Source organism: Chionomys nivalis, chromosome 9, assembly GCF_950005125.1.
Source record: "Chionomys nivalis chromosome 9, mChiNiv1.1, whole genome shotgun sequence".
In the NCBI taxonomy this organism is placed as follows: domain Eukaryota; kingdom Metazoa; phylum Chordata; class Mammalia; order Rodentia; family Cricetidae; genus Chionomys; species Chionomys nivalis.
In genome coordinates this window covers 30,729,852-30,749,616 of record NC_080094.1, presented here as the reverse complement: position 1 = coordinate 30,749,616, position 19,765 = coordinate 30,729,852, and the positions used below count along the sequence as shown (strand labels likewise).

The 19,765-nt window shown below is 42.8% G+C and overlaps 1 protein-coding gene across 1 annotated transcript in view; it reads left to right on the top strand.

Moving 5' to 3' along the window:
• Nucleotides 1–5,559: 5,559 nt before the first annotated feature.
• Rin2 (Ras and Rab interactor 2) overlaps nucleotides 5,560–19,765 on the top strand; it is a 165,551-nt gene continuing 151,345 nt past the window's right edge. Inside the window, exon 1 of the mRNA XM_057781495.1 lies at nucleotides 5,560–5,655. The gene's annotated coding sequence lies outside the window, so the exon portion shown is untranslated. The remainder of the gene's footprint in view (nucleotides 5,656–19,765) is intronic.

The window sequence follows — 19,765 nt, the reverse complement described above, 5'->3', positions numbered from 1 at the left end:
AGCCTCTCCCTGTCACAGACCAAGTATACTTATACTTATAATTCCATTTCACTGGCAAAGGAAGTGTTTCAGTTTTCTTGATTTTGAAATAAACCATTTCAGTAGTCATTGAGCCCATTTCTCTAAATATGGCCAACATTTTTTGTTTCTGCACAATTCTGGATAGGTGCCAATTTTATCATGCTCGTATTAAACACAGTACCCTGAATTTCTGAGTGGAAGGCCCAAGAGTGGCCTGGCTTCTCTAGACCTCTAGCTTCCTCATTGTTCACGTCCTGTTTTCCAGATACAGTGTTATCTATTTGTCTCTGGTATTTCCTCAGCCATCTATTGGGTTCCTCAATCTAGATCTACAATGGAATCTCACGATCAGCTCATTCATGAATGAAATGATTTCACACACTGACATCAGTGCCCCAGCCTTAATGAGCCGATAGGTCAGACAGCCTGTATCTTGTACAGGCATCTAGATCCCAGGCCTTCTGAATTAGGAAGGGTTGGATGTTTCCCTTTTCTTCCTTCATTATCTGTTTGAGGATGTGAATTTTAGGGTAGAATTTTATTCTGATACAGCACTACCCATTTATTTCTGTTAATTTTTCAACCAATGTTGGACTGTTCAAGTTAGACTCAACTTCCCCCAAATGTAATAATCATCCTTCTTCCCCCTGCCCCTCCTAGCTTCTTTATGCTCCACCTGATAGCCATATCTGACTGCCTTCTTTAGTTCCCAGTTTAGGGCCCCGTTGCCTGATCTGTTTCTTCTTCCTCTGGCCCCTCCCCTTATTCAGATTGTCAGTGGCTTCTGTTTGTTGGCCTGGTAAATGATAGTCATTTGCCCAGTCCTTGTCTGGCTTGCCTTTCCATGACAATCCTGTTTTCTGGGGCTGACTAGAATTCCACAGTACTTGTGTTTTATCGCACCCTCTCTTAGCCAGCCTGTTCTGTCTACACGACAGTGCCTTTCCCCACCACATCCCAGCCAGAAGATGGTTCATGGCTAAAACAGGACTCCATTTGTGTTCTCGTACTCTCTGACTTAGACTCTGAACAGGTTCAACTTGTGAGGGTTAAACTGAGTAAAGAAATGAATTTCTTGTCCCGTTTCTTTACTTGTAAAGATGGAATTAGGAATGATTAAAAAACCCCTAATTACGTGTAGCCGCACATGCCTTTAATGCCAGCACTTGGGAGGCAGTGATAGACCAATCTCTGTGAGTTCAAGGCCAGCCTTGTCTACATAGTAAGTTCCAGGACAGTCAGAGCTACACAGTAAGACCCTGCTTCAAAAATAAATTAATTAATAGAAAAAAGAAAAAAATACCAATGATCTATAAGTGTTTGTAGAAGTATTGATTATTCTTGAATATGTTGACACATAAACACAGTTCTCACAACGAAGCAAACAGATAGCTTTTTCATGAGTCAATATGAGTGACCATGTCCCAGGAACACAGATTTAAGTTAGCCCAAATGTCAGCTTCCAGCATAGGAAGAGTTTAGTGAAGTTTTTATAGTAACAGAACAAAAAAAAATCATAAATCAAGATACATTAAAAAATATATTGGTAGAGGTGCTGAAGAGATGACTAAGAGGTTAAGAGTACTTACTGCTCTTGCAGAGAATTTGGGTTTGATTCCCAGCACCCACATGGCAGCTCACAACCATCTGTAAACCCAATTCTAGAGGATCTGACACCCTCTTCTGTCCCCCTTGCACACTGCCTACTCATCATACACAGACATACATGCAGGCAAAGAGCTTACCATATAAAATAAAAAATGAAAATACATAAATGAAAAAAGTTGACGGAACTAGATGTGATGCTGGACATCTTTAATCCCACCACTCAGGGGACAGAGGCAGGCAGCTCTCGGTGAGTTCTAGGCCAACCTGTTCTAGATAGTGAGCTCCAAGACAGTCAGAGATACATAGTGAGACCTTGTCTTTAGAAACTGGTGTGAACAGATGGGTTATAACAACAGAAAAGAGGGAAAAACCTTAATTTATAAGCCTCAGATGTTATCTGGTGATATTTGTAGCCTTTAGGTTTGTAGATTCTAGGGATCTGCTTGTACATTTCAAAAAGATTTTACCTGATAGGCACAAGAATGTTAGGTCAAATGCAGAAGGAAACAGTACATGACTCTTTGGGCCACCAGTACAGCTAGGTTTCTTTATTCTGTTACATTGTATCCATTTCGAACAATAGTTAAGGGGGAGGTTTATTGAACTCATGCTTCTAGGGACTGGAAAGTCTGGAAGCCTGGTGCCAGCATCTGGTTGGTGTCTAGTTGGAGCGTTTGCACTCATTATAGCCTGATGGAGAGCATCCTTGAGGAGTCAGGGCAATTGTGGCGGAGAGAGCTTGATTTATAGCAAAGCCAGTTCATGAATGGAGCGCCTCATAACAAAATCACAACCCAAAGACCCCGCCTCTGAACTACATGGTCAATATATGAAGTTTTAGGGGCACATTCAAACTATACCAGTAATACACCCCAGACCACAGCTGATGGTGGTACATTCATAGTCAGTGCGCGTGAGATGTTAGATACCTTCCCAAGAAGGTTTTTCAAAATCACTGGTCCTGTGGTTTGCATATGAAAACATTTGGCCGGTTTAATCACACTCAGTGACAGCGAACAACAAGACATAACCTTTTAGGTGGCTCTGTCAGAATACATGGGGAAATAGGCAACAATTTCAATTTCCAACTGCATTGAAAACCAAAACCTAGTTGGTATCTCGGCTTCTTCAACTTGCTTTTTCCTTTAGGATGTTGTTGCTTGGGTTCCTGGGACTTGAACCCAAGGCCTCTCACATGCTAGGCAAGTGCTGTTCCACTGAGCTACGTTCCCAGCTCCTTTTACTTCCTATTTTGAGACAGGGTATCACTAAGTTGCCCACGCTGGTTTTACATTTGTTTTGTAGTCCAGGCTAGTCTTGAACTCAAGATTTTCTTGTTTCTGCATCCTAAGTGGCTGGGATTACCAGCCTGTGCCACCAGACCTGGCTCCCATAAGAGTTTTAATTTATACATTTCTTGAGAAGTAAGTGGAGCTTTTGTGTGAGAATCTTGACTTAGAATTTCCCACGGTGCACACTATCTGGTAGACAATCAACACTTCTTTGTCTAACAAGTAGTTGCGACTAGGAAAATCCTTTCTAATCCCACAAATTTGGCTTTCTTATGTTCAGAAATTAGACTAAAAGTTAAAATAGCTTAAAATCCTGAAGTCATTGATAGTTATTAGACAATGTCAAGTGTGTTGAGGAGCCCATGTAAGTCGGGAAGAAGTTTTTGTTCCTTTTGGGAACACAACTTTGTTCATGTTCAGTAGCCAATTACAACAGCTGCCTTTGCTGAGAAGATGCTGGGACATTCCCAGAAAGGCCAGGACACTTTTCCAAGTTGTTCCAGCTGCTTCCCTCTGCCTCTCGGAGCCACAGGCAGCCTGTTTCTCATTTCAGTGTGACTCTGCTTCTCCTCTATTTTAAGTGAACGGTGCTTTGTGTTTCTGTAGGGAACTTTGCAGCGTGTCCTACCTCTTCAGTGTGAGTTCAGTCTGGTGCTTCTACTTTAAATGCTTTAATTCTGGCTACTTAAGCTATGGTGTTTTTTGATGTCCCTTTGGAAGCTGTCTAGTAACATTTCACCTGATGGGTAATCCTCCCCACCCCTGCCGTGGATCCTCCGAAGACTGTTGGAGACACTTCTGCGTGATCCTACAGTGGTCATGTAAATTGGTCGTGTTGAGCAACCTTTCATTCTCTGTTGTGCCCTTGTGGAAAGGACGCTGGAAGTCTAAAACTACAGAGCATGTGTCGTGGGGGCTCCATGCTAGACCGTAGTGAACTATTAGGTACCAGTGACAGCCTCCTCCTCTAAGAGTCATGTGACCCTTCTGTCACCTCCTCTAGAGTGCCATTCTGTTAAATCCAAATGACAAATGTGTGCCAGAATCCTAAAACTGGGTCAGAAAGTCCTGATGCAAAGACCTGTCTGTCTCATGCTCTGTCTGTGGTCCTCAGACAATGGGTGCCATAGGGCCAGGGCCCTGAACAGCGTTCAGTGAGGTGGCATCACTAAGGAATATGAGCTCTAGTGTGAAGATCTACAGCAGAGCCTTTTAAGGATTTCCCATATGGAGAAGCTGTGTGAAAACACAGACGTGAAATACAGTTAGAGGAAAACGCTCAAGCCCAGGCAGGATGGGAAGTACATGTGAGTTCAACCTGGCTTATTTCACAAAAGGATTTGGTGTAGGGTAAGGATGTTCAAATGGGCAGCTACGCTACAGTGAGAGCTGAGTTTCAGGTTCACAGACCCCTTTTTAGAGTTTGTGAGGAAAGTGGAGGTGTGAGGGAGAGTATGACTGACGGCGTTTCATCAAGGTTTGTTTCTGTCTTGTACACGTGGGCATTGGTATAGACCGTATGGAAGATACATGCACTACTGTGGGTGGAAGCCAAGTGAATGGGGGGGCCGTTAATCACCAGGTGATGGGTTCTCAGCCTCCACTCCATGCCAGAATGGTGTGAAAGGTGGGACTGCGCTGCCGGTGCGGGGTAGTGGCGTCCCCTGTGTAGGTGCTGTCCTAATGGATTCTGGGTGTGGCCCAGATACGTTCTACCCAGGCCCAAAAGTTGAATCTTCTTAAGTAACTAGAGAGGGCCATGAAGGATATTGCAGGCCAGATGTGAAGGATGGATGGACGTGATACTTGCAGGGAGTAAAGAGGGAGTCTGAGATCAGTGTAGAGCCTGTTGGGGAAGGGGGACAGTGAATAGCTGAGAGGTAAAGGGAAAGGAATAAGACAACCGTGGGAAGTCATCCTACGAATGTGCTGAGCAAGGGGCATGGGCATGATTAACATTTACTTACAAAAGTAATGTTTGGGTGTTTATCAGTTAATATTGTAATACATACAACATGCGAGAAAGAATCTGAATGAAAACTGTCCACCTGTGGCGATGGTGAAAGGGACTCTCAACTATGATCTAATCTTATGTTTTGTTCCCTTCACAAATGTGACAGTTGTGTTTGCGGACTAAGGCAACTTCGAAATGGTAGGGTATTGACAGAAACAGTTGACAGTGAAGTTTGTGGTTGGGTGGGGATCCACTCCGGAATCCCGGGGTGGAAGATCAAAGCCTCTTCAGGAGGAGCTGATGTACTGCAAAGAGTAAGGAAGAAAACACGTCACATAATTGATAGTGACAACAGGATGGCTGTTGATCCGTCCTTTGTTTAAGGAAGACTGTTTGGAGTCTTCAAATTCTAAGCAGCAGCTGGGAATTTGGAGGGCATTTCTGGTTCAAGAGGCCCCCTCCCCATTTCCTGACCCAGAGGTAGGCTTGGGGTCAGCATGGGCAGGAGAACCACCCCTGAGCCCCCATCTACCAATGTCCTTCCAGCGCTGGCAGGAAACAAGTCACCTGTGCGGTCACTCATGGTGCTTTTCACTGTACACAAAACCTCACCGGAAAATTCTGTGTGTTGCAGATGGAGACCCGAGACAGAGACTTCTGAATCTCCACCAGGAGAGATCAAATGTGTGAGCCTTCAGAATTCCACAACCACCAGACGTAAACTGAAGTCGGCCAGGCCTGAACTGGAGTGAGAGGAGAGAGAGATGCTGGTCTGACCGGGTATGTAGAAATGAGACAAACCCAGCGCTCGGCACTTGGTTTTTTTCCAGTCCTGTCGTTGAGGTGGGGAGATATTCTGTGCCAGCTTTAGAAAGTTGCTCTGGCAACTGTTTGCAGGGGGATTCCATCAATGAGGTAGCAGGAGCAGAGCCACTCCAGAGTCAGAACATTTTAGGAACCATGCACATGGTAGGGATCATTGACCACGTGCCAGGCACAGCCTTAATAGGTTAACTGATTTAATTTTCACAAGAGCTGAATGGGGCAGGCATTGCTATTGGCACTAAGGGTCCATCTGGAGCATAAAGAAGTTAGAGTTAGTCTGGGGTGTTTACCAACAGAAACTGTGTTACTTTTCCTTCTCCCTGCCCCAGTGTTTCCTTTTTTCCATAGAACTGTACATTTCTACTTTTTGGGAAATGGAAAAGTACCAGTTGAGAGCCTGTGACAAAGACCAACAATGGTCACAATGGCATTACCACTCTTCCAGAATCTTGCTACTCCTCCAATTATAAGGTCCACTTTCCTTCGAGCAGGACTTAGTGACTGAATTGACACATACCACAGGGAAGGAGGGATACCAAACATTTTTAAAGCAAATGAGACATGGCTTTTGCTTGGCTTACTTGGGACCTGTGGTCTTGAGAGGCAGCCACCATGCTGTAGGGAAAACAGGTCCCAGTTCCAATTAAAAGGCCATGGACATATGAGTGAAACTCTACAAGTCTGGCTCAGCCTTCAGTTCGCCTCCACTGATGTCTAGTAAGATGGAGACAAGCTGTTCTTGATGAACCATCCTCGCTGAGCCCTGCCTGTCGGGCAGATCGTGAGCATAGCAAACACAGCCATTTGGGGCTATTTGGTTCAGCTCACAGCCACACCATTTAAGGTAGTTATCACAGCATTCATTTATAATGAAGAAAGCCAAGATCACGGGAAATTAAGTGATGCTCCCAAGGCCACATAGCTAGCTAGCGAGTTGCTTGTCTTGACCTAAGGTCTTGTATATTTTCAGCTTGGTACTCCTTACTGTGGACTCTAGTTAAATGCTTCCTGTCCTGGTCTAAACATAGAGTCCTCCATGTGCTAAGTCTTCTGTGCTAGATCTGGTGTCTGCTCATGTTACATGCAACATGTTGTCTATCACGCAGAAGAACTGCTCTTAGCCCATGTTTGACCTTGTGAAAGTCAAGGGTGGGATTTTCACAGAAGCTAACTCTCCTTTCTCTTAGCATAACTCTCGACCTATAGCAGAGCAGGGCAGAGTGTGCATAAAATCCATAGCAGAGGGTATTAATGTGGATTTCCGTCGCAGTGATGACAACAGGGGAAGAGTTCTATCTGCTGGTACCCACTTCTTCTCCTGGGAGTGGAAACCTGTCTTTTGAGACTGTTCAAAATAAACTGAGGCCAGGTGTGGTAGTGCATGCCTGTGACCCCAGCATTTAGAAGACCAAGCAGATGGAGCATAAATTCAAGGCTAACCTCGTCTGTGGCTGTAGCTCAGTGGTAGAGAGCTTGCCTAGCATGGACAAGGCTCAGGGCTCGATCCCTAATAACACCCTTCCCCCCAAAACAAAACAAGCGAAAAAGTAAACAGCAGCAATAAAAAATTATTTTTAATTTTACATTGTGTGTGTGCATGTGTATTTGCGTGTGTGTGTGTGTGTGTGGTGGAGAAATACCTCATGGGAGTCAGTTCTCTTTTTCCACCATGTGAGTTCCAGGAATTCAGGTTCTCAAGTGTGGTGGCAAGTGCTTTTTCCTGACTCCACGATAATATTTTAGACATCAGGCAACTGAAACATAGAGTTCCAGAGAAGTGGTGCGGGGGCTCCACTGACGGAGGCAAGGAAGAGTCCCCAGAGTAGGGGGTGTTTTTAGAGTCACGGACGTAAAGCAAAGAAAATATTGGGTATGATTATAAGATGGTCATATTTAGTTTCTCCCACTAGAAATACAAGAAACAGCTTGACATTCCACTTAAGTTCGCAAATCAAACAAAGCTGAGGTCACTTCTAAGGACCAGCTGGTTTTGTCTGCTCAGGGTATGACAGTTCCCGCATCCATTTTAGTTAACTTTAACGGAGCTGAAGCTGTCTTTCTTGCTTCCTCAGGTCTATCCTCTTAGATAAAACATCTTTGTTTTGAACTTGTATAAGTAAATGTAGCTAATAAGATGTAGCTGTCAAGTAAACAATAACAGGAACCGCCACAGGGCACCCTGTGCTTCATAAGATTGTTAAGACAGTGAAAACATCGTTGATGGGGAAGAGCTAACGTCTACCCCTGGAAAAGACTCAGGGATGTGCTGTGGTTACTGTAGTAGCTACTTTTCCTATTCTTATGATCAAACACCTGATGAAGTGCCTTAAGAAAGGAAGGGTTTATGTGGGCTCATGGTTGAGGATACAGTTCACCATGGCAACCGGGGAGCAAAGGCAGCTGGTCACATTGTGTACACAGTCAGAAAGCAAAGAGAAGTGATTGCTGGTGCTCCCCCATTTTTTTGTTCAACCTGAGACCCCGGCCCAAGCTATGGCACCACCCACATTCAGTGTGAATATTCTGCTCAGTTGTAGGTATTCTGTCGTAGCATCAGGAGTGCAGGGTGTAGTGCAGATAGTAAGTTTGTCGTTTCAGTTGGCTTTGCTCACAGGAATCGTGGTGCTGGTTTTCCACCTTGTGTGTGTGACTGACACTACCACCATGTGGGAACTAAGAGCAAAGAAGTACTGGCTATTACATTGTAAATAATTGCTGACTATTACATTTATTAATATATTACATATAAATGTGATAGCCCGTACTTATCTCTATACTTAGAATCTGTAAGAACCCAGAAGTAATGGAGGTGGCAGCAAAATAATATGGAAGTTTTTTTATATTACAAAACCTGGAAAAATTTGTCAAAAATATTAGGTAACTTTAACTCTTTCATTGTATTAGCTAGTCTATTAACTAGTTAGCATTGCTACTTAAAAACCTACCCCAAGATGAGAGATGCCTCAGAAATTGGGAGCACGGGCTGCTCCTCCAGAGGACCCAAGTTCAATTCCAAACACTCACATGACAACTAACAACCATCTGTAATTCCAGTCCTGGGGGATCTGATGCACCCTTCTGGCCTTCATGGGCACTGTACATACATGGTATGTGGACATACATGCAGGCAAAATACACATAAAATTAAAAATAAAATTTAAAGAATCCGTACTGCAAAACTTACGAAGGGTTGAATATCCCTTCTGGAAATGTTTAAGATCAATAGTTTAGGATCGATAATGTTTCAGACTTTAGAGGGTTTTTTCTCCAATTTTCAATTTTCCAAATATCTGTATTGGTTTTAGTGATTAGGCATCCCTAACATGAAAGTTGCAACACTGTAAAAAGTTTTAAATTTTCATAAGTTTATATCTTAAGTAGCCGTTGATTTAGCTCATAATTGAGGCCCAGCTGGTGTACCTAGGCCAGCCAGCTCCGTTTTTGCATCACAGTCCTCTGCCAGTTGGTTAAGGGAAGGTGGCATCAATATGGGTGGCTGCCCTTGGTTCTGCCTGTCTCCAGCCTCTAGTCTGAGCCTGTTGACATGGAAGCATGGCTCAGAGAAAACGAAGCAGATAGGGCTCTGTGAGTCTTGGCCTTGAACTGTGGGACTCCCTGACACCCTACTAGAAAACCAATAGCTGAACGGACCAGATTCAAGAAAGCTTCAGCCCTTGACAGGGGAAGGGGCACCTAAGCCACCTTGCAAAGGGAGGTGACACAGGGCACAAGGTTGTGAATGAGAGCACGTCCTTGTGACCTAATGTGTAAATATGTAAATATTTCACTGGGGTAACTAAGAATATTCCAAAGAGGGATGCTAGAAGGGAAGCCGTTTGTGTGGTTTATAACACATGACAAAAATCTAATGGGATTGAGAAGAAAGGGTGCTGAGATGCTGAGATGGTCCTAGAACAGAAAAGCTGCACACAACCCCTCGTATCCAGGGCACTGTCTGCAAAGGCGGGATTAAGATGCAGACAGCAGAGCACAGTCTGTGACAGGTTCTCCCGCTTTGATCTTTTGTCTTCTTCTTGATGGGGGCTGGAGTAATGGCAAGCAATGAGTGTTTGGTAGACAGAATGGAAGTAAAAAATAAGAAAGTAATTTCATCTGTCATTCAGCGACACCTTAATTTGACAAGGCTGGAATGCTAGTTCTGCACACTTTTTGACATTGTGGCTTCGAGCTCTAAGCAGTTTTGTGTATTGGAGGAGTACAGAATTGTGGGTATGGGGTAATGCTCTGTTTCCTGCATCCTTCTTTTCTAATTGAAGTTAAAAGTTAAGGAAGGCTTCAACTACCCAATGCTTGGCCTCTTAACACCCCCACTCTCTCTGTTACTACTTTAGTCATAGCAGCGTAGTAAGGGTGGGATTACAGGCAACCTTCCCCATCTCTGGACCTGTAACTGTGGTTTTGATAGAAAACATAAACAAGCTCAGAATAACCAACTGGTTAATAAAAGAAGATCTAACTATCTGTTATGTCCAAGAAACTCATATGCAAAGACATTTCTTTTTTTTTTTTTTTTTTTTTTTTTTTTTTTTTTTTTGGTTTTTCGAGACAGGGTTTCTCTGTAGCTTTGGTGCCTGTCCTGGAACTAGCTCTTGTAGACCAGGCTGGCCTCGAACTCACAGAGATCCGCCTGCCTCTGCCTCCCGAGTGCTGGGATTAAAGGCGTGCGCCATTTCTTAACTGAAAGTCGCAGGTGGGAAATCAGCCTACCATGCAAATGGGAACTGAAGATGGTAACGTAGTAATTTTGTATCAGATAAAGAAGACTTCAAAAGAGGCCACTGCCTACTAATAAAGGCAACAGTTCATCAGGAAAATGTAACCATTGTAAATATTTATGCACTGGGTTGCGGGCCTCCCAGTTTCATAAAGCAGATGCTACAAAGCTGATACAAGAGTGAGAGACTTTAATACCCAGTTCTCATATCTACATGGGACTTTCCCACTGAATAATCAGTAAAATAAATAAATAAAAATAAAGAGCCTTCAAATTAAAATGATTCCATTGACCAAATGGACTTAACAAATATCTATAGAAAATATTCTACCAACAGAGAAGGAGGACACATTTCTCAAGGGAAAATAAAGAGTTCCTAGAACTGAATGGAATGAGAACTCAACCTCTCAGACCTCCAGGCTGCAGCCCAGGCAGTCCTAACGGGAAGTTTACAGCTATAAGTGCTTGCATTAAAACATCAGATCTTGATAAGTAACTTAATTGTGCACTCCAGGGTTCTTCCTCCCCCCCCAAAAAAACCCAGAAAATAAAACCCAAGTATATTAGATGGAAAGAAATGATAAGGATTAGAGCAAAAACTAATGGGATAGAAACTGAATGAACAATGTTGATAATAACTTAAAGAGTTGGTTATTTCAAAAGATTAGTAAAAACCGATGAACCCATAGCTAAACTAGCCAAAAGAAATGGAAGATAAGAATTACTAAAATTAGAAATGAAAAGGGAATTGTCATAACAGATTAAAATGACGTCCAGAGGACAACTAGGGAATACTTAAATAACTTACATTCCCCAAAGCCTGAAAACCTAAAAGAAATGGATACATTTCTAAATACATTTTACCTACTAATTAAAGCCAACAGATATAAACAACTTAAATAGAATTATAGTAAGCAATGAGATTGAGGAAGTAATTAAAAGACACCCCCAAGAGAAAAGCATACGGCCAGATGGATTCACTGCTGAGTTGGGTGAGGTGTGTGGTCTACACAAAATAGAAAGAAGTGATGCTACCAGTGCTACCAGTGTCACTCTATGGAGCTAGTATTTCCATGATACCAAAGAAAGACAAAAACACACAGGCTAGTGATGTACATAGGAGAGAATTATAGTCCCTGATGAACAGAGAAGCCAAGATGCTGAACAAAATACACATAACTCAAGTGAAAAAAACACATCAAGAAAATCATACATCCTGACCAAGTTGATTTTAATCCCAAGAATGGATGATTGTATATATATATACAATTTATATTAGTATATAAAAATAGACTTAAGGAAAGAAATTACATGGTCATTTTGATACATGCAGAAAAGGCACTTGAGAAAGTTTGACCTTTCTTTGTGATAAAAGTTCTGAAGACATTAGGAATAGAAAAAGCATATTATCTTATTAAAGACTTCATACAACAAAGTTATAGCCAATATTATACTAAGTGGAGAAACATTGGGAGCATTTCCTCTAAAACTGGAAGAAGACAAGAGTGGCCTCTTCCCTCTTGTTCAATACTGGACTGGAAGTCTTAACTAGAACAATTAGACAAGAGAAATATATAAAAAGGATAAAATAGGAAATGAAGTCAAACTACCTCTCTTTTGAAGATGGCATGATTCTATACTTAAAGACCCTAAGGACTCCATCAGAAAGCTTGCAGACCTGATAAACACTTACAGTCATGTTGCAAGAGAAAAAAAGTAGCTCATATAAAATCAGTAGCATTTATACCAATAGTGAACTTGTTGATGAAGAAATTAGGAAAAACTGACCACTCACAATGGCTTCAAAAAATCAAATAGCCAGGAATAAATTTAATAAAGGAGGTGAAAGGCCTCTATAATGAACTCTTTAGACATTGAGAAAAGATATTGCAGAAGATCCTGGGTGTTAGAAAACCTTCCACACTCTTGGATTGGCAGAATTAATGCATTGAAAGTGGCTATACTACCAAATTAATCTCTAGATTCAATACAGTCTCCATCAAAATTTCAGTGACATTCTTCATAGAATAAAAATGACATAGATTCCCCAATGCAATCCTAAGCAGAAAGAACACAGCCAGTTGTATCAGAACTATCCCACAAACCGTAGTAACAAAGATGGCATGGTACTGGGACAAAAACAGACATGTAACCAGTCAAGCGTAATAGACATCCTATAATTTTTTTTAACCAATGTGTCTAAAACACATTCATGGAAAAATCTATTCAGCCAATGGTGCTGGTAAAATTGGACATACAACAGAAGACTAATGATTCATGTCTCTCGTCCTGCCAACAATCAAGTCAAATGGACCAAAGACCTTAGTTTAAAGTCCCCAAAATATCGAGACTACTAGAGGAAAACATAGGGCAAACATTTCAAAACATAGGAAGACATTTCTGAACAGCACCCCTCAGAAGCACAGGAAATAACCTTAAGAATTGGTCAATGGGATTTCATGAAATCAGAAAGCTTCTATGCAGCAAAGGAAACCGTCTGCAGAGTGCACAGACAACCTGAAGAGTGGAAAATATAACCATGCGTACATCAGATGGGACTAATGTCTATAATACATAAAGAACTGCCCAAATAGGGGCTGGGAGGTGACTCAGAAGTTAAGAGCCCATACTACTTTTGCAGAGGACCTGAGCTTAGGTCCTAGCACCTGTACAATGGCCTGTAACTCCAACTCTGGTGGTGCCTTCTTCTGGACTCCAAGGGCATCTGTGTGCACATGCAGGCACACACGCACACACATGCATGTGCATGCACACATGCGCAAACACACACACACAAATACAATTAATATAAAAATTTAAAAATTATTTTAAAAAGAACGGCTGAAATTAAACATCAAAACATCACAACTACCCACAAATAAATGGAGCAGACAGTTCTCAAAAGAAGAAAAACAAATGAACAATAAATTTTATTAAAATGGTCAACATCTTTAGGCATCTGTGAAATGCAATTAAAGGTACATTGATATTCCATCTTGCTCCTATCAGAATGTCTATCACCAAGAAAAAAGTAATCATCAATGCTGGGAGGATATAGGAAAATAGGAGCCCATATTCACTGTTGTAGTGGTGTTCAGTGGTGCGGTCACCATGGCGATCAGTGAGGTTTCTCAGAAAACTAAAAATAGAAGTATCACATGAGCCCTCGCTATCCTCGTGATCTCTTGAGCCTGTACTCAAAAAACTCTATCTTACCAAAGAGGAATTTGGATATGTTTATTGCTGCTCTATTCACGATTACAAGAAAATTGAATCAGCCTAGGTATTCATCAACAGCTGTGGTCCATATACATACAGTACTTTATTTAACTGTAAAGAAAAATAAAGTTGCAAAATTATTGGTCAATGTGGGGAGCAGACAAAAATTTGTATTGTAGACATGACCATGGCTATGTCAAGGATTCCAGTGCCTCAGACCATGGCAATTGCAAAGTTTTCCCTGGGTAAGGCTCAGAAGAATGGAGCAGACTTACACTGGCCCACTTATAGATGTTACAAACAATTAAAACCACTGTGTACAGAAACTCTCAAACACAGCTTCCTTCTCTCTGGTGACCTGAAACCTCCCCTACAGAGACCTCCTGCTGAGATTAGCTAGCCTGTCTCCTCCTCATTCAACTGTGTGCAATAAAGCCACCTCCTTAGTTCAGACACAGATAATGGTGCTGAGTTTCCAGGCTGCTGCTATTGCTTCTCCACCAGGGTGCACACCCACCTGATCCCAGTTTTTCTGTACATGTGTCTGCATGTCTCCCTTTCCTTTGTCACCCCAGCCAGGTCAACCCAAAGCCACAGAGGTAGCTTCAAAACTAGAAAAAATATTATAGTAAGATAACCGACACTCAGAACAAGAGATACTGTGTATTATCTCTCAGATGGGGATCGTAGTTACTGGTTTCTGTAAACGTGACTGGATGGTATTGAGTGTGGGCATTAAGTCAAGAAGCAGGAAAGGGGGGCTGGAGAGATGGCTCAGCGGTTAAGAGCGTTGCCTGCTCTTCCAAAGGTCCTGAGTTCAATTCCCAGCAACCACATGGTGGCTCACAACCATCTGTAATGAGGTCTGGTGCCCTCTTCTGGCCTGCAGATATACACACAGACAGAATATTGTATGCATAATAAATAAATATTTAAAAAAAATGCTTGCAATGTAAGCTTTAAAAAAAAAAAAAAGTAAGAAGCAGGAAAGGGGATCCTGGGGGTGGGGGATTAGATGTTTTAAGGAAGTGGGTAGAGAGTGCAGCACAACAGATGCAACTGAAAGTGGAAAGGGGAATACCGCAGATTGAAGGCAATGGCGACAGAGGGGAGAGATGGGGAAGAGGCAGGGGGAGGATTGTTCTAAAGAAAGGATGTTTGGAAATGTCGCAAGGAAACCTAGTATTCTGTATGTGCATTAAAAATTTTTAAGCTACTTATTAAAAACAACAAAAAACAAAACAATGAAAAGCCTTACATCTATATTGAACAGACATACATATATATGTATGTGTATATATGTGTGTATGTATATGTGTGTGTATATATATATATATACACACACACACATACACACACACTTTCCCCTGTCCTTATTCCTTTAAGAATATAACTATTTCCATAGCATGTAAATTGTCTTGGGTATGTACTGTAAAGGTGTATATATGCTGTATTCAAATACTTTGTCATTTCATACAAGGGAGTTACCCATTCTTAGATTCCACTAACGGAGAGTTCCTGGAACCAACTCCTAGGGATACTGAGGGATGATTATAGATATGTCTTCTTTTTCTACACGGAGAAACTGAGAGCAGAGAGATAGGTGACTTGCCCTAGATCCCACAGAGAGTAGCTAAGATGGCCTGTGAAACTGGACTGTATGGTATCCCAGTGCCCTCTTCTGAGCGCTCCAGGCTGAGGTGCCTGCCCCACCAGGTAAATAACCAGTATTCCAGGGCTCCGAGCTCCTCCCTTTTCCCTTGTTACAATTTCAGTCAAGATCTGTGAGGGATGGAGGGGTTTACAGAAAGGCAAGATGGTGGGATGACGCCAGTGGAGAACTTACTCAAAGCAGTAAGTGGTTCTCACTCTACCAGAGCAATTAGGGTGTGTTATTTTTAATGCTGACCTGGTATTCCATCTTCTCCCTGACTGAGTCCTGGAGGCCCCTCTAACAATTTAAGTGCTGTATTTGGAATACCACAGACAGTGCTCTGGTACTGTTCAGGGCCAGCCCTAAACTGTCCACCAGAGCAAAGTCCCTGGGCTGCTGCTGGGCTATTTGAAACAACTCAAGACACTGTCCCTGGGAGCATCTCCCAAGCCTCGGCCTTGTATACACCAGAGCACAGCCTGCCCTGCCTGCTCTCACTCACTGCAGACGAAGGCACGTGCTGCCATCAGCTGGCTGAAAAGAGGTTTAGAGACAATATGTGTTTCATTTCTTTTCTCTACATCTTTTTCCTTCTCCTCCTCCCCCTCACCTTAACCCTTCCCTATTCTTTTCAATGGTGTCTTAGAATCTTCAATATGGTAATATCATGTAAGTCTTGATTGAAATAAATATTATTGTTGGAAAGGCTGTCGTGCGCCGGGTCCTTTTGAACAGCTTGCTTGTCCTCCCCTCACTTGAGGTTGGTAGGTGCTCTTCTCGTCCCTATTTCCGCATTGAAAATGAGTTACGGCATCTGGCACGGTCTGGTGTTCAGTGAGTATTCGTCATCATTTGTAAAAGTGACATTATGTCTTAGTGTATGTCAAGAATTGAACCGTAGGGCCAGTAAGATGCTTCAGTGAGTGAAGACACTCGCCATGCCTGAATACCTGAGCAACCTGAGTTTGTTCTCTGGGGCCCACACGGGAGAAGGAGAGAACTGACCCCTGCGAGCTACCCTCTGACCTCCATGTGTGCACCCTAGCATGTTCACCCTCATGAAATACATGATTAAAACATTTTGGAATAAGAGAATGTATAGGAATAGTGATACCAAAAGCACGGCATGCTGATTTCTTTTCTGTCACTGTCATAAAGAACTGACCACAACCAGCTTGGGATGGAAAGGGATTATTTTATCTTACAGGTTATAGTCCATTAAGGGAAGCCAAAACAGGAACTTGAAGCAGAACCCCACTTACTGACTTGTTCCCAGGCTCATACACATACTATTAGGAGGTGTGGCTTTGTTAGAGTGGGTATGGCCTTGTTGGTAGAATGTGTCACTGTGGGGGCGGGCTTTGAGGTTTCCTATGTTCAAGATACCGACCAGTGTCTCAATTGACTTCCTATTGCTGCAAGATGTAGGACTCTCAGCCTCTACTCTAGCATGTCTGCCTGCACACCTCCATGCTCCCCGTCATGGTGATAATGGACTGAACCTCTGAAACTGTAAATGAGCCTCCCCCTGACCAATTAAATGTTTTCCTTTATAAGAGTTGCCGTGGTCATGGTGTCTCTTCCCAGCAATAGAAACCCTAACTAAGACACACATAAAATAAAAGGAAATTTTACAAAGGAAAAATTGAGATTCGCTCCTCTCCCTTTCCGACTCAAGCTGCTTTGGTTCCTGGTGTTTTGTCATTGCTTTATCACAACAATAGAAATATACGAAGATTTATCCACATGGTACTGTATGGCTCTTCTCCTTCCCTTGGGGATTCTATTGCTGTGAATCTTTACACGTCCAGGTAAATCTATCCCTAGGGGATGTCAGGACAGGAACATAAAGTGGACAAAATCCTGGAGATGGGAACTAAAGCAGAGGCCATGGAGAAGAGCTGCTTGCGGGCTTGCTTGCTCCGCCTGCTTCTTAAGATACCCCTGGACCACTTGCCCAGGAGTGTCCCTATCTGTATCGGACTTACTAGTCACCATTTAAGAAAATGCCTGACAAGCTTGCCCACAGCCTGATCTTATGGAAGCATTTTCTCAGCTGAAGCTCACTCCTCTCAGATAACTCTAGCTTCTGTCAAGTTGACAATGAAAACTCTCCAGCACAGGATATGTGGGGTTCAGGTCTACTGGGATCTGTGGCAGATTATACAACCATTGCTCCATTATGGGGCACAGAAGTTAGACTTTTCTTTTTTTTTTTTTTTTTTGGTTTTTCGAGACAGGGTTTCTCTGTGGTTTTGGAGCCTGTCCTGGAACTAGCTCTTGTAGACCAGACTGGTCTCGAACTGACAGAGATCCGCCTGCCTCTGCCTCCCGGACTTCTTAAAGCAAATGCAAACATAATTATATCCTGTATGTTATGTTACTTCCCATTTTTCCAGATAAAAAGCAAGGGAAAAGCGACGACACGCTATTTATTTGACTTCTTATATGGCTCCTGGGTGAGCTCTTACATGAGCATATATCCCCAAACTTATCAAGAAAATAGATTTTCCACATCTGTGTGGCTCATGCAATAGGTTGGCTGCGGTTGAGCAGAGTGAGGTTGGACTGAGCTGGGCAGAACTTGGTTGTATCACGCATACATCTGGGGTTAGCTGATGTGGGCTGAACTCACCTGGAGGACTGCGTTCTAAGCTCTGGCTCATCTGGGCTTCTTGCTGAAGGCTGTTCAGACTGGCAGCTCTGGTCACACCCTAACTGCTGGGTGGGAGCAGGAGCTGCTGGAGGAAGCCTCTCTACCATCATGGTCTAGGAAGAGCCCATGTGGACACACGGGGGCCTCTTTTGATGTAGGTTTGGAACTTTTCTGTCATTCAATTGGCTAAAAAGCATGTCACGTGCTCAAACCTGAGTCAAGAGAAGGAACAGAATATTTGCCTTTGCCAGGAGAGTTTCCAATAGCGACCTTAAAACTAATAAGGCAACCAGTCCTCCTGTCTGTGCCTTCCGCCAGATTGGGCAACCAGAATGTGACTTTTTTGTTTGTTTGGTTTTTGGTGTGTTTTTTTTGTTTGTTTGGTTTGGGGGTTTTTGTGTTTTGTTTTTTTTGTTTTTTGTTTGTTTGGTGTTTTTGTTTTGTTTTGTTTGTTTGTATTGTTTTTTGAGACAGGGTTTCTCTGTAGCCTTGGAGCCTGTCCTACAACTAGCTTTTATAGAACAGGTTGGCCTTGAACTCACAGAGATACAGGTGCCTCTGCTTCCCCAGTGATGGGATTAAAGGCGTGTGCTACTACCGCCCAGCAAGAATGTGACATTTGAAAATCTTTACCATTGAGAATTTTAATAGTAGCTGTGATTGTCCTTAGTGATCTACTAATTGCTATTAGTGGGATGCTGTATACATTTGTGTTCCAGAAACTTCTTCAGTACCTCTGACGTTGGCTGGGACTTTTTGCCTTGTTTTGTGTGATGGCTTTGTTCATCTTAGACTCATGATGCCTTCGGGGTATGCAGCGTGCTCCACTCAGGGCGATAACCTGTCGCCCTGCAGCCCAGCAGCTGCACAAAGTGGTTTGACGTGGAATCCGCAGTTACTCTCGCTTGTCAGGAGATAGAGCAGTAAGTACCCCGAAGAAATTTCCAGTCTTGTGGATGTGTGTGTTTTCCTGCATTTTAATAAGCAAAGCCTTTGAATGCTGTAAAATATGCAGTTTCTTTGCTTCTCTGGATGCCTTGGTTCCCTCAGCCGGCGAGGATACAGTCAGTGTCGCTGCAAGGAGACGAGGCGGTGCTTTCACACTGGCTCTTAATGTACTGGACTCTTTCCAAGTTAGCATGGAAAAGACTTGCTGCTTTCTGCTTTTTCTAAGTTCTAAGTCATAAAGCATATGCTAGGGTTGGCGTGACTCTGAGCTCCTGGCTGTGTATGGAAGGTCTGCAGAAGCCATCTAAGCTCTGCCTGATTGAGTGTCTCTCCAACTCTGAATTATTCAGACAGTGTCTAAGCAGGCCAGGCAGGCAGGCAAGCAAATAAACACAGGAGCCCGATGCTGGGACCACAGTGACATCCCTTATTTGTCCTGATGGAACCTTCAGTTCAGGTATTAGTGAAAACTGTATGCGCCATTAATATTGTCAAAGTCTCTGTGTCCTGTGGGCTGGAGAATGGCAAGATGGTTAAGAGTGTTACTGCAGAGGACCCGTTAGGTTCCCAGGATCTTTATGGAGTGGGGTTCACAGCTGCCTGTAATTCCAGCTCCAGGAGATTCATTGCCCTCTTTCTGACCTCCATGAGCACTTGCATTCATATGCATATACCCACACAGAGACACACATGTACACGCATAGCTTAAAATAATAAAAATATTTTTAAATGTCTGTGTACTTGGTGGTATGTTTATATATGTATAAGTTAGTATAACCCAAGAGAAGGAAAGGAAATATGTACATTAATTAACAAGTGTTACCTTTGCTGACTAGATTAATATTAACTGGAC